This window comes from Desmodus rotundus, chromosome 5 (genome assembly GCF_022682495.2).
Source record: "Desmodus rotundus isolate HL8 chromosome 5, HLdesRot8A.1, whole genome shotgun sequence".
Classification (NCBI taxonomy): domain Eukaryota; kingdom Metazoa; phylum Chordata; class Mammalia; order Chiroptera; family Phyllostomidae; genus Desmodus; species Desmodus rotundus.
This window is the reverse complement of record NC_071391.1, coordinates 130,336,439-130,348,908: the sequence shown is the minus strand read 5'-3', so window position 1 is coordinate 130,348,908 and position 12,470 is coordinate 130,336,439. Positions and strand designations below refer to the sequence as shown.

Below are 12,470 nucleotides of genomic sequence, written 5' to 3'. Positions count from 1 at the left end.
TCGACAGCATTTACAATTTCTTCATTTAAATTTCTTCATCAGTCTCAGTGCTGAATTATGTAATATGACATTCACTCATCTTGATACACAACGTGTAGGTACGAGAAAGTGACAAAACTGACTGTGGTCCTTGCATCTTTTTGCTCAGCTTTGGACTGTGTACACCTGCTTGGAATGAAGCCCTTTTCATTTTGATTCGGGTTGTGCAAGTGAACGCAGGACACCGACGGAGCCTAGCAGTTCTGACTGAATGAGCTCTGGCTCCCAAAGTCTTACAGTTTTTATTTACTGCCCTCTCTTTGATCCTGGGGCTTGAGAGGGAATCCAAACATGAAACCTATCACAAACCTGTGTGAACACAAAAGCTAATAGTCTTTATTCAATTCCAGAGAAGTGAGTTTAAATGCTTCTTTAGACTTGTACATACCGAAGTATGTGATAGCAAGTTCATGCTCAATAAATAATATTGAAAATATTAAATTATTTCTCAATGCAGAATCCAGGGCATATACAAATTAACCTTATGGATTAGGGTTACTGTTGCTTAGTACAAACATGTGCATGGGGAAACATTTGAAGTTGACCGAAGTGACCCAAATATTAGCTGAAAAATCAGAGTGTGATGAAATATTTTAAAGAGCTGTTACAAATTGTTGTATCACTTAGGAGTATGTCTCCAGTGGTTTGCAAACATTCTCTTGATTCTTTCAACCACCCTAACAGCTGGATAGGATTGTGCCACTTCCCTCCCTTGATAGAGGAAGAAATGAAAATGGGGTAGCTAATCTAAAATTGGCCATGGACTTAATTAGTATCATAAATTGTGCTAAAACTCAAGTCTTCTGATCTTAGTTCACTTCTCACTGAATCAGGTGGGCGTGGCTACAGAATATATACCACCCATAGATGAAAAGGATGCTATTGTTACATGACATGAAAATCAGTTTAAATGTGTTGGATCTCATGGGCATCAGGGGCCAAAATTTTCCATCTTTTCTGGTTGTACTTCCTGTATTCAGAAATTAACGGGCACAAGAAAAGATTGTGCTACTCTGCTTGGTGTGTGTGCTTTTCACAATTGCAGTCCGTATTTCTACCTCTTTGATCAATATCTGGGAACATGATTAATGATAACTGTACAGGTTTCTGAGAACAGAAATAACTTAAAGGCTCTAAATTCTGTTAGAGATTAATTTTAGATAAAGGCCAGAAGTATTTAGACACATTAATGAAATTTACTGTATGGAATCAGCTAGATACATTTAATGTCTTCTTGATGTGTATTCATTAAAAACCAATGTATAACATGGAAGCATAGACAACTATTGTTTTGAGAGCTCTGGATAATTAAAGAACAATCTCAGTTTATTAGCATACAAGTTTTTAAATTCATTTTGTCTTGGTTACTGATCATGTTAAATTATATAACTCTTCTTTTAAAAAACAATAAGAGCTATCTTAAGTCACAGGATTCTTCAGGAGACCCTTCAGGTGAAGAGGTGGCAAGAGAATAAGAGAAAGAAGATAATTCAGTAACAAAATATTTGTATTTTGACATTATCACTAGTCATTCTCTGCCTTGGGATGCCCCAGCCTGTAGTATTTGTTACAGCGGCCCAAGCTAACTGATACAATGACATGTATATGGATACATCTTCATAACTTCTTTCTACCTTGTAAGGATCTGGGAATCTCTTTAAATTCTATGAAAAATATTTGTTAAGAGCAGTGCTGGCTACATCATTTTTAGATTTCAGTGTAAAATGAAAATAAGGGGGGCTTTTTTCAAAACACAGGAAATATGTGCCTTTTTAAAAGAAACTGTAGTACCTTTAAGGTACTAAAATATAAAGTTTTTTCCTTTTGTCCAGGCATTTGTCTTTCAACTTGCCATTTTAATTTCTAAGTAAAGAAAAGTAAAAAATATATATTATCATGTATTTTCACATTCATATTTCTATTGGGCAATGCAAGTTTTAAATGCCAATATAAAAGCATTTAACCTGTATGCAGAATCAACAACTTGCACAATTGTTATTTTGTAGTTTGTACATTTGTATTTCTTACCAGAACTGTAGTAACACTGCACAAAACTAGCTCAAATGTTTTTACTCCACTTCTTGGTACACATATGTTCTAGCAACACTCACTACCTGTGACTCTGTGACATGTAAGAAAGGACTTAAAGGGAAAGGAACTATGGGTCACTCTATCTTTTCCTTCTGTGTGATCCCTTTCAGGGTAGGTGATTAGTTATTACAGGAAAGTAACAGAAATGACCAAGAATGCAATAAGCTTCCTTAGTCATTTTTGTATCTTAGGACATCATTGTGTTCTTCCTGCATTTGAAATAAGTTTCAGTTTGAAAGTGTGGCCACTTAGGGATACTGATGCCTCTCCTTACTCAGTGGTAGATGTACACGTTAACCTCGCCTTTGCTTTGAGTCTTGCTGAACTCCCACACATCGTGAGTCCCCTGGAGTTCTGTGCTCATGAGGCGTTGTGAATTCTGCATGCAAATGGAGTGGCAAGGACGGGGGACATGCATACTACCCATTCTCTGCTCATGTTCCAGTATCCCGTGGGACTCTCTTACCAAACACAGGTTCAAAGCTAAAATTATTAAGTATTCAAGATAGCAACATCAGAGTATTAAAAGATGCATGAGGACCTTCTGAGCAAGGGACCCTGTGTGACTGCACACATCACATGCCCGCGAAGTCAGCATGTACAGGCACATGTGTGTTTGTGGGTGTGTGCATGTGCACACAGGAACATATTATATATATTTCTGGAAAGAAAATGCAGACCCTTTATCAGATTTTTAAAAGAGGGCCTGACCTCACATAAAAGATGAGACAATACTATATTAGAGGTATTCTTGCTCAGAAAAGAACCTCATCACTTTGCAGGGAAGGTAGTAAATCTTATTTCTCCCCTCTTTCAACAACCTCAGGAGCTGATTCAAAGCAAGGGGATGCGGTGCCACTCACAGTGCATTCACAAAGCCATCGAGTTTGGAATTACCCCTCTGAAGGTTTCACTGAAAGGACATATAAGTGTTGCAACGTCCTAAACATCTGAGCTCGAATACCTATTACCTCTATTTTTATATATAAGGAAAGGGACACTAGAAAGGCTCATTGCTAGAGATCTTGTAACTGTTTACAAGCACGTTCTGACCATTGTCCTTTAAGGCTATAAAGCTAAGGAAGAAAGGGGCTCTAGGGTGGCCAAGGAATGAAAGCTGGAATCCTCTTAAATTTTTAAAAATAATGCTTTTGGCAAAAGCAGTCACTGTTCAGTGGTGAGTAACATCTTGGTTCACATGTGGCTGGCAAAATAAATTGCCTGCATCCTGCCTCATCACCTCTGTTAGGCATTGATATCATGCAGTGTAAAAATGGGTGTTTTATCCAGGGAAAGGACACTAACATTTGTGTGCGCCATTCTGGAGTCTTTGATGCTGATGGGTGCTGTGATAATTACACACAAATATTCATTCAGTCTGCCAACCAGTTCTTTGTAATTGACAGTTTCTTACTCCTGGGCTCACTGGAGAGTTGCACATTTGGTGCAGCCCAATAAAAGCCAGGAACGGGTTTCTGTACATTGCTCTGTCAGGCAGGCACAGTTCTGGGGTGTTGGAGTCATTCATTACAGCCTTTGCCGCATCAACCCACACAACTCCAGCCGGGATTCAGTTGCATGAAGGATTGTTTTTGAGCTTTTAAACAACAGTGGTTGCACTCTGAGATAAAAACTAGGAGCATTATGAATTTATGATTCTAGCAATACTGTTGTTAACTATTTAGCAACGTGGAGATTTTAAAAAAATTATTAATATTTATAGGCTGAAGAAAATTATTTACTTCTTTGATTTTGCCCAATAGTAACTGAAAAGAATTCAAGAAAGACAGTACAGTAACAGTAGGTGGTAAAAGGGCTTCTGTCTCTTAAACAGGGAAGGCAAGGTTGGGAATGTTTAGAGGTTACTTTTTCCTTATTAAGTTTGAAACTCAATACAATGTCAGAAACAGTCAACATAATGTATCACTGCTATTCCACAAATGAAACAGTCCCTGTTTACAATAAAAGCATATGGTAATTTAGAAACATTAAAATACTTGCTATAAACATTCTGGAACTGAAATATTTGTCTAAAGATATGACTGATCAGTTGTGTTCTCTATGCTTTATTAAATATTTCTTTTCCTAATGCCAGAAAGTGAAGATAAAGGGTACAGACGAGCACGTGCCATCAGTGGAGGGAACGAGGGAGATGGCTGACACACTGACCCACAGAATCCCGCTCTGACTTTGCCTCCTGCCTTTCCGAAAATTAGGGCAAATGGAACGCTGAGGTCCTTACAAATGTCCGATTTTCTGATAAGAGGTTTATTAATTTTTTCTTTTATTATTTGGTGACAGTTTCAATCCCATTTCCTATCTGCATCTGGCCCAAACCCTCAGAATGGATGCTTGTGATGAACCCCTTTTCCAGGCATCACTATGAGCTCAAATAAAAGGCCCAGAAACTATTGCTAGCAATAATTTTTTCTTTATAGGGCTTGCTGTTTGCACTCTATTTTTGTCATATGCCGCCAAGTCCCCTTTGAACAAGGAGGTCTGAGAGCAGACTGGCAAAGACCATTTACCGTAGAGGCGAGGAGATCTTCACTGGCTCCCATGCTCACTTGCCCTCTCCGAGCATCAGGGGTTCGTGTGTAAAGGGTGTTACTATGAGCATTCCATGAGTTAACACACATCCTCAGCACTATCCATGTTTGCTTCGCATTCTCAACAGCTAGAACTGTAGTATTACCGCATAGAAAGCAAGTTTTAGTTTTTAAACAGTTGAGAAAAATTTTTAAAGTTTCCAAAGCTTTTAATTTGGCCAGCTCTGTATTTGGTTGCCTGACTTTACAATCTCAGTGTCTCTTGTTACTGCTGAGATTGGCTTTTGGCTTCTTTTCCCCTTCATCTCTTCCTGCCTCTTGTCCTTGTTTCCTTCCTTGTTGGAGAAAGAATCCCTTTTCCTCCTCCTAATGCCTTCCATCAGCAGTCCCAAACCTTTCCTCTGGAAGGGGCTGGGAGGAGACAGGAGGTGGAGCTCAAGTGAGCTTAGCTCACAGACCAGTTCCTAAGGGGCCACAGACACGAGGCTGAGGGACTGGGGACCCCTGCCCCACATGGTTTGATGTGGGCAGGTCAGGAATGGTGCCCTTCAATGAGTTCGCACTGCTTGGCCCATGTGGCAGTGACAACTCCTGACTTTTTGTCTCCTTAGCCCCTTCTTGGATACTCTGTTGTTGCTCATGTGCTTGTATTTGTTGTAGCTTTCTGAGATTTGCTTATAGAAGTTTCAAGGGGCTACCATTTTGTAGATCATATCCTTTTATTTTTTTCTTCTGTAGGTCATTTTTTAAAGTTCTTCCAGAAATTTATTCTATTATTTTTTTATTGCTCAATTACAGTTGTCCCCATTTCCACCCCATTACTCTTCCCTGTCCTACCTACCCACACCTCCCACATTCAACCCTCCCCCACCCCTGGTCTTTGTCTCATGGGTCCTTTATACATGTTCCTTGATAACCCTTCCCCTTCTTTCTCCATTATCCCCCTTCCCCCTCCCCCCTCCCCCCTCCCCTCTGGTTACTGTCCGTTTGTTCTTTATTTCAATGTCTCTGGTTATATTTTGCACACTTGTTTGTTTTGTTGATTGGGCTCCACTTATAGGTGAGATCATATGGTATTTGTCTTTCACCACCTGGCTTATTTCACTTAGCCTAATGCTCTCCAGTTCCATCCATGCTGTTACCAAGGGTAGGAGTTCCTTCTTCCTTTCTGATGTGTAATATTCCATTGTGTAAACATACCGCAGTTTTTTGATCCACTCATTTACTGATGGGACTTAGGCTGTTTCTAGCACTTGGCTATTGTAAATTGTGCTGCTATGAACACTGGGGTACATAGGTTCTTTTGAATTGATGTTTCAGGATTCTCAGGGTATAATCCCAACAGTGGAATTGCTGGATCAAAAGGCAGTTCCATTTTTAGTTTTCTGAGGAAATTCCATACTGTTTTCCACAGTGGTTGCACCAGTCTGCATTCCCACCAACACTGTACTAGGGTTCCCTTTTCTCCGTATCCTTGTCAGCACTTACTGTTTGTTGATTTGTTTATGATGGCCATTCTGACTGGTGGGAAGTGGTACCTCATTGTGGCTTTAATTTGCATCTCTCTGATGGCTAATGAGGCTGAGCATCCTTTCATATGTCTCTGGGCCCTCTGTATGTCCTCCTTGGAGAAGTGTCTGTTCAGGTTCTTTGCCCATTTTTAATTAGATTGATTGTCTTCCTGGAGTGGAGTCATGTGAGTTCTTTATATATTTTGGAGATCAAACCCTTGTCCGAGATATCATTGGCAAATATATTTTTCCCATAGAGTTGGCTTCCTTTTCATTTTGTTAATGTTTTCTTTAGCCATGCAGAATCTTTTTATTTTGATGAAGTCCCATTTGTTTATTCTTTCCTTTATGTCCCTTGCTCTAGGGGACATATCAGTGAAAATATTGCTGCGTGGACTATCTGAGATTTTCCTGCCTATGTTCTCCTCTAGGACTTTTATGGTGTTGTGACTTACATTTGAATCTTTTATCCATCTTGAGTTTATTTTTGCATATGGTGTAAGTTGGTTGAATTTCATTTTTTTGCATGTAGCTGTCTAGATCTCCCAACACCGTTTATTGAAGAGGCTACTTTTACTCTATTTTATGCTCCTGCCCCGTTTGTCTAATATTAATTGACCATAGATACATGGATGTATTTCTGGGCTCTCTGTTCTGTTCCATGGATTTATGTGCCTGTTCTTATGCCAGTACTAGACTATTTTGATTATCGTGGTCTTGTAATATAATACGGTATCAGGTATTGTGATCCCTCCTACTTTCTTCTTGTTTCTCAAATTGCTGTGGCTATTTGGTATCATTTATGGTTCCATATTAATTTTTGAAATGTTTGTTGTATATCTGTGAAATATGTCATTGGTATTTTAATAGGGATTGTGTTGAATCTCTAAATTGCTTTGGGTAGTATGGCTATTTTGATGATATTAATTCTTTCAATCCATGAACACAGTATATGCTTCCATTTGTTTGTGTCTTCCTTAATTTCCTTCTCCAGTGTTGTGTAGTTTTCTTTTACCTCCTTGGTTAGGTTTATTCCTAGATACTTTATTTTTCTTCTTGCTATAGAAAATGGGATTTTTCCTGATTTCTGTTTCTGATATTTCATTGTTGGTGTACAAAAATGCCATTGATTTCTCAATATTGACTTTGTATCCCACTGTTTTGCCGAATTCACTTATTAGGTTGAGTAGTTTTTTGGTGGAGTTTATAGGGTTTTCTATATATATATTATCATGTCATCTGCAAACAATAACAGTTTTATTTCCTCCTTTCCAATTTTTCTTGTCAGACCGCTGTGACTAGAACTTCTAACACTATGTTAATAGGGTGGTGAAAGTGGACACCCTGGTCTTGTTCCTGATCTTAGGGGGAAAGCTTTTAGTTTTTGCCCATTGAGTATGATGTTGGCTGTAGGTTTGTCATGTATGACCTTTATTATGTTGAGGAATGCTCCCTCTACTCCCACTTTGCTGAGTGTTTTTATCACAAATGGGTGCTGTACATTATCAAATGCTTTTTCTGCATCTATTGATGTGATCATGTGATTTTGTCTTTCCTTTTGTTCATGTGATGTATTACATTTATTGATTTGTGAATGTTGTACCATCCTTGCATCCCTGGGATAAATCCCACTTGATCATGGTGTATGATCTTTTTAATGTATTGCTGGGGGTGGTTTGCCAATATTTTGTTGAGGATTTTAGCATCTATATTCATGAGTGATATTGGCCTGGAGTTTTCTTTCTGTGTTGTGTTTTTATTTGGTTTTTGGATTAGGATTACATCATACTCTTTTAAACAATGCCTAATATCTGTGTAGCTGTCTGTCTATCGAACCATTCATCCAGCCACACATTATGTATCATCTATCTATCTATCTATCCAGTGCTTAATAAATGCTTGTTAAACAAATAAACTATCATCAGCATGCCGCATGTAGGAGTTAGAATAAAAAATTTAGATTTGGAAATCTGGTTTTTATTGTGCGTTGTTATCCTCTTGTGTCTCTGCCTCAGTGTTTCCATATATGCCTTTTAGAGTGTTTTCAATTCTGACTATGCAGAAGTGCATTTGAGGGCGTTTCCCATTACTTGTCTTTAAATATCTTAATACTAACACGTAAACACCAAATCGTTGGCAATTCCTCTGTTGTGCAACCTCAGATGTTCACCATCTGGCCCAGGGTCAGCAAATACTTTTTGTTAAGGGTCAGGGTCAGATACTTAATGTTGTGACTTTGATGGCTTTACATGGTCTTCAGTGTCACAAATCTCTTTGTTTTAGTTTTCACAACCCTAACAACACAGAGACTATCTTTAGTTTACTACACAAAAACTACAGGCCTGTAGGCCGCAGTGTGTGACCCGGATCTAGATCCCTTACCTCAGCTGCTTATGCTCCATTGCACAGACCTTCCAGTATGTTCCATTTACTGTATATGTCATGCAATTTTTTAAGGGTGAATTTTCCTTGTGAAAATTATTTCAGGATAGCTGCAAAATGAAGTATGGACAGCAATGAACTTGAAGAGTATTGCTTTGGTACCAAGTTGTATTACTGTCATTGCCGGTTTAACAACAGTCCTGTTCACTGTAACAGTTTGTGACAGATGGCTAATTCATGGATGCCTCACCAATTAACCTGTGTGAATGTCTCCACAGTCCCAGGATAATCGTGTTTGGGCTAAATACTCCAGGTGAAGTCTTCACAAGCCTTTAGTGACACTTCTGACTCCCTGGGGTGGGGTTCAGGCATGTTAGATCCAGAATTTTCCTTGAAGGACAACTCAAATGCCACATTTTTCATAGAGCTTTTCTTACTCCCAAGATTTTTCTTTCTGAGTCCCATGACACCTGATTGTCACTGTCATGCCTTTTAATACTTTTCTGATTTTAATTGTAGCTATTCAAATCCTGTTTTTATCATTTCAGTCAGGGCTTATATGCAGGAAGAATTGTGTTTTGTTCCTCACAAATTCCTTAGCACAATGTCTCTCACATGGTAGGTGTTAAAAAATATTGACCTGAATTGAAAACCTACCTGATACCCAATTAATAGATTTTTTTCCTCTGAGCCTTCTGTTGGCTTTTAAAGAGACAATGAATAATCCTATAAGTGATTTAGTGAGAGCCTTTTTCATTCAAACAGAGCCTAAGGAGAAATGGCTTCCTCACAATTTATTTTTCTAGAAGTCTATTTCCTTGGCAGTCTTGTCAATTTTGATACATTTAACGATTTTTGAGTTAATAATGAATTCCCGAAGTCTGGCACTTAAGTTTTTGGTTGTTATTTTTAGTAAATTGTGTCAAAAAATGACTTAACAGAGTTTTAAAATTTTCTTACAGTGTCTCCTTTTTCTTTGTCACGCACTGAAACTTTTCTGAAGGACTACCGCTATGGCTCAAACTCTCTGTTAGAACTTGAAAGGCCCTAATACACCTCCTGCCTCCCCACACCCCTTCCAGCAGAGGTTCTCTTCAGTTTTTTTTCCAGGCAGCCACACCTTCACCAGGCTGCCCTTAGCAACACACAGGCTTAGCAACACGGGCTGGGATTCAATGAAGATTAGCAGTGTGAGGCAGATGGAGCTATGGTTTGATTTCAGTGATCCCCTGCCCCATGATCTTTCCTTGTTCTCCCTGACTGTGTAACCCTAAGCTTTCAGGAGTCACCTGCCTGGGGGTGTGGTAGAGTGTCAATGTAACTTGAGGGGTTAAAAGAAAATTGATATCTAGAAATGGCCCTGCCAGTCAAGCTGAGAGTGGAATAGGGATATTGGAGAGTGCGGGTGAGGGGTGGACTGACATGGTGTGGTCTGGAGGCTGTTGGTAGGATCAGTTATTTGTTCATTTAAAAGTATTTTTGGTTGAATAATGGGTATTCCTTTCAGTCAGGGTTATACTTAGACAAAAGGATATAAAGTGCCTTTTGATGACAGCATGTATTAACTGTTAGCTTAAATTTATATTTAAGAACATATCAATCATAAAAATGGGAGAACTTAAAAACTGCAAGGAACTAGGGAAGAAAATACACACACAGGCACATACAAGGTCTGTCTGGAAAAAGTCCAGACATTATTAATATAACGAGAACAGTTTGCATGACATCAGATGTAACCTGGCAGCCTAGGATAGTGGACTGGAAGGTACATGCATGAACAATGACAACTTCACTGTACCAGTCAGTGGGGGTGGTAGATGCCATTGAGTGAGCATGAGTACTGTGTGGTCCTGCATTCAAAATGACTGAGCAAATAGAGCAAAGAATCTGCATCAAATTTTGAGTTAAGCTTGGACATTCCTCTGTGGAAGCTATTTGGATGATTCAGAAGACCATGGCAATGGGCAACTGGTGATTGGCAGCTTCATCATGACAATGTGCCCACTCATGCATCACATCTGGTGAAGAATTTTTTGGCAAAATATTAAATCACCCAGATGACTCAGCCCCACTACAGCCCAGGTTTGGTGCCCTGAGGCTTCTGGCTTTTCCCAAAACTTAAATCACCTTTGAAAGAGAAGAAATTTCAGACCATTGATGAGCTTCAGGAACATATGATGGGGCAGCTGATAGCAATTGGGAGAACTGGGTGAGGTCCCAAGGTGCCCATTTTGAAGGGGACGAGGCATCATTGTCCTATGTACAATGTTTCTTGTATCTTTTATCTTCTTCGATAAATCTCTATTTTTCATAGTATATGGCTGGATACATTCTGGACAGATCATATATGTGTATATATATATATATACATACACACACATATATATACATATATATATATAGAGAGAGAGAGAGAGAGAGAGAGAGAGAGAAAGAGATATTAAGATTGAACTTGAAACCTGAAGTATCACCTCTTTCCCTAATTCCCCAATAAAGCAAATTCAAATCTAAGATGCAATTGCTCCTTTTGACTCTGAGTACCACCATGGCTGTGGGCAAGAACAAGTGCCTTATGAAAGGTGACAAAGAGGTACAAAGAAGAACGTGGTTGATCCATTTCCTAAGGATTTGTGTGGTGTGAAAGCCCCAGCTATGTTCGATGTAAGAACTATTGGAAAACACCAGTCACGAGAACTCAGGGAGCCAACATCACATCGGGTGGTCTGAAGGGTCATGCTTTTGAAGTGAGCCTGGCTCATCTGCAGAATGATGAAGTTGCATTTAGAAAATTCAAGCGAATTACTGAGGATGTTCAGGGAAGAAACTGCCTAATTTCCTTGGCATAGATCTTACCCTGGTCAAAGAATGGCAGACCATGGTTGAAGTTCACGTTGATGTCAAGACTACCAGTGGGTATTTGCTTTGTCTATTTTGGGTTGGTTTTACTAAAAAACACAACAGTCAGATTCAGAGGACCTCTTATGCTCAGCATCAACAGGAAGAAGAGGATAGAAAATCCGGAAGAAGATGATAGAAATCATGACCTGAGAGGTGCAAAGGACATGACTGAAGTGATCAATAAATTGATCCCAGATAACATTGGAAAAGACATAGAAAAGTCTTGCCAGTCTATTTATCTGCTTCATGATGTCTCTGTTAGAAAAGTCAAAATGCTGAAGAAGCCCACGTTTGAACTGGGAAAACTCGTGGAGCTTCATGGCGAAGGTAGCTGCTCTGGGAAAGCTACAGGAGACGGGACAGGTGCTCATGTTGCACAAGCTGATGGATACGAGCCCCCAGTCCAAGCATCTGTTTAAAATTCAGACATATAATGGTAACAAATAAAAAGGCCAATTTGTGATAAAAAATAAAATAAAATTCAGTTGCTAATGTCAATGAGTTTGTCCTTGGGTTTGGTAATCTAAATGCCACCTTGACTAATTATATTTAAAGTTACAAACAATAATACTTAAAATTTGCCCTGTAAATTTAGATTATTTTATTCCTGATGTTACTGAAATTCTCAGACCTTGGCAATATGATCATAAACTGGCAGTCACAGGGTTTTTTTTTCCTGCCTAAAGACATTTATAGATTGTGCTAAATATCAGGATACTAAACTGAAGATGGCATAAACTTAAATGAAGAAAAAAAGTTTCTTGTCAAGAACGTAGAGAGGAAGGCTGACACAAATCCTAGGACAAGAGAAAACTCATCAGGGGGTATGGCTTCAACTGGATCCTATAACCGGGCTTTCTATCTTGCCAAAAGCACAGTGGCCACCCTGGAAGAGAGAGGACCCCTCTAGGAACAGCTGAGAATGTGGAATGACCAAGAGGGCTGTGGAGTTGCCCTCAGCTCCACTAAACTTGAGACAGGTTTTCTCCTGACTATAGGT

General features: G+C 39.2%; 1 pseudogene; it reads left to right on the top strand.

Annotated features, from left to right (window-relative positions):
• LOC112297934 (small ribosomal subunit protein eS1-like) overlaps positions 1-11,889 on the top strand; it is a 74,176-nt pseudogene extending 62,287 nt beyond the window's left edge.
• Positions 11,890-12,470: the final 581 nt, after the last annotated feature.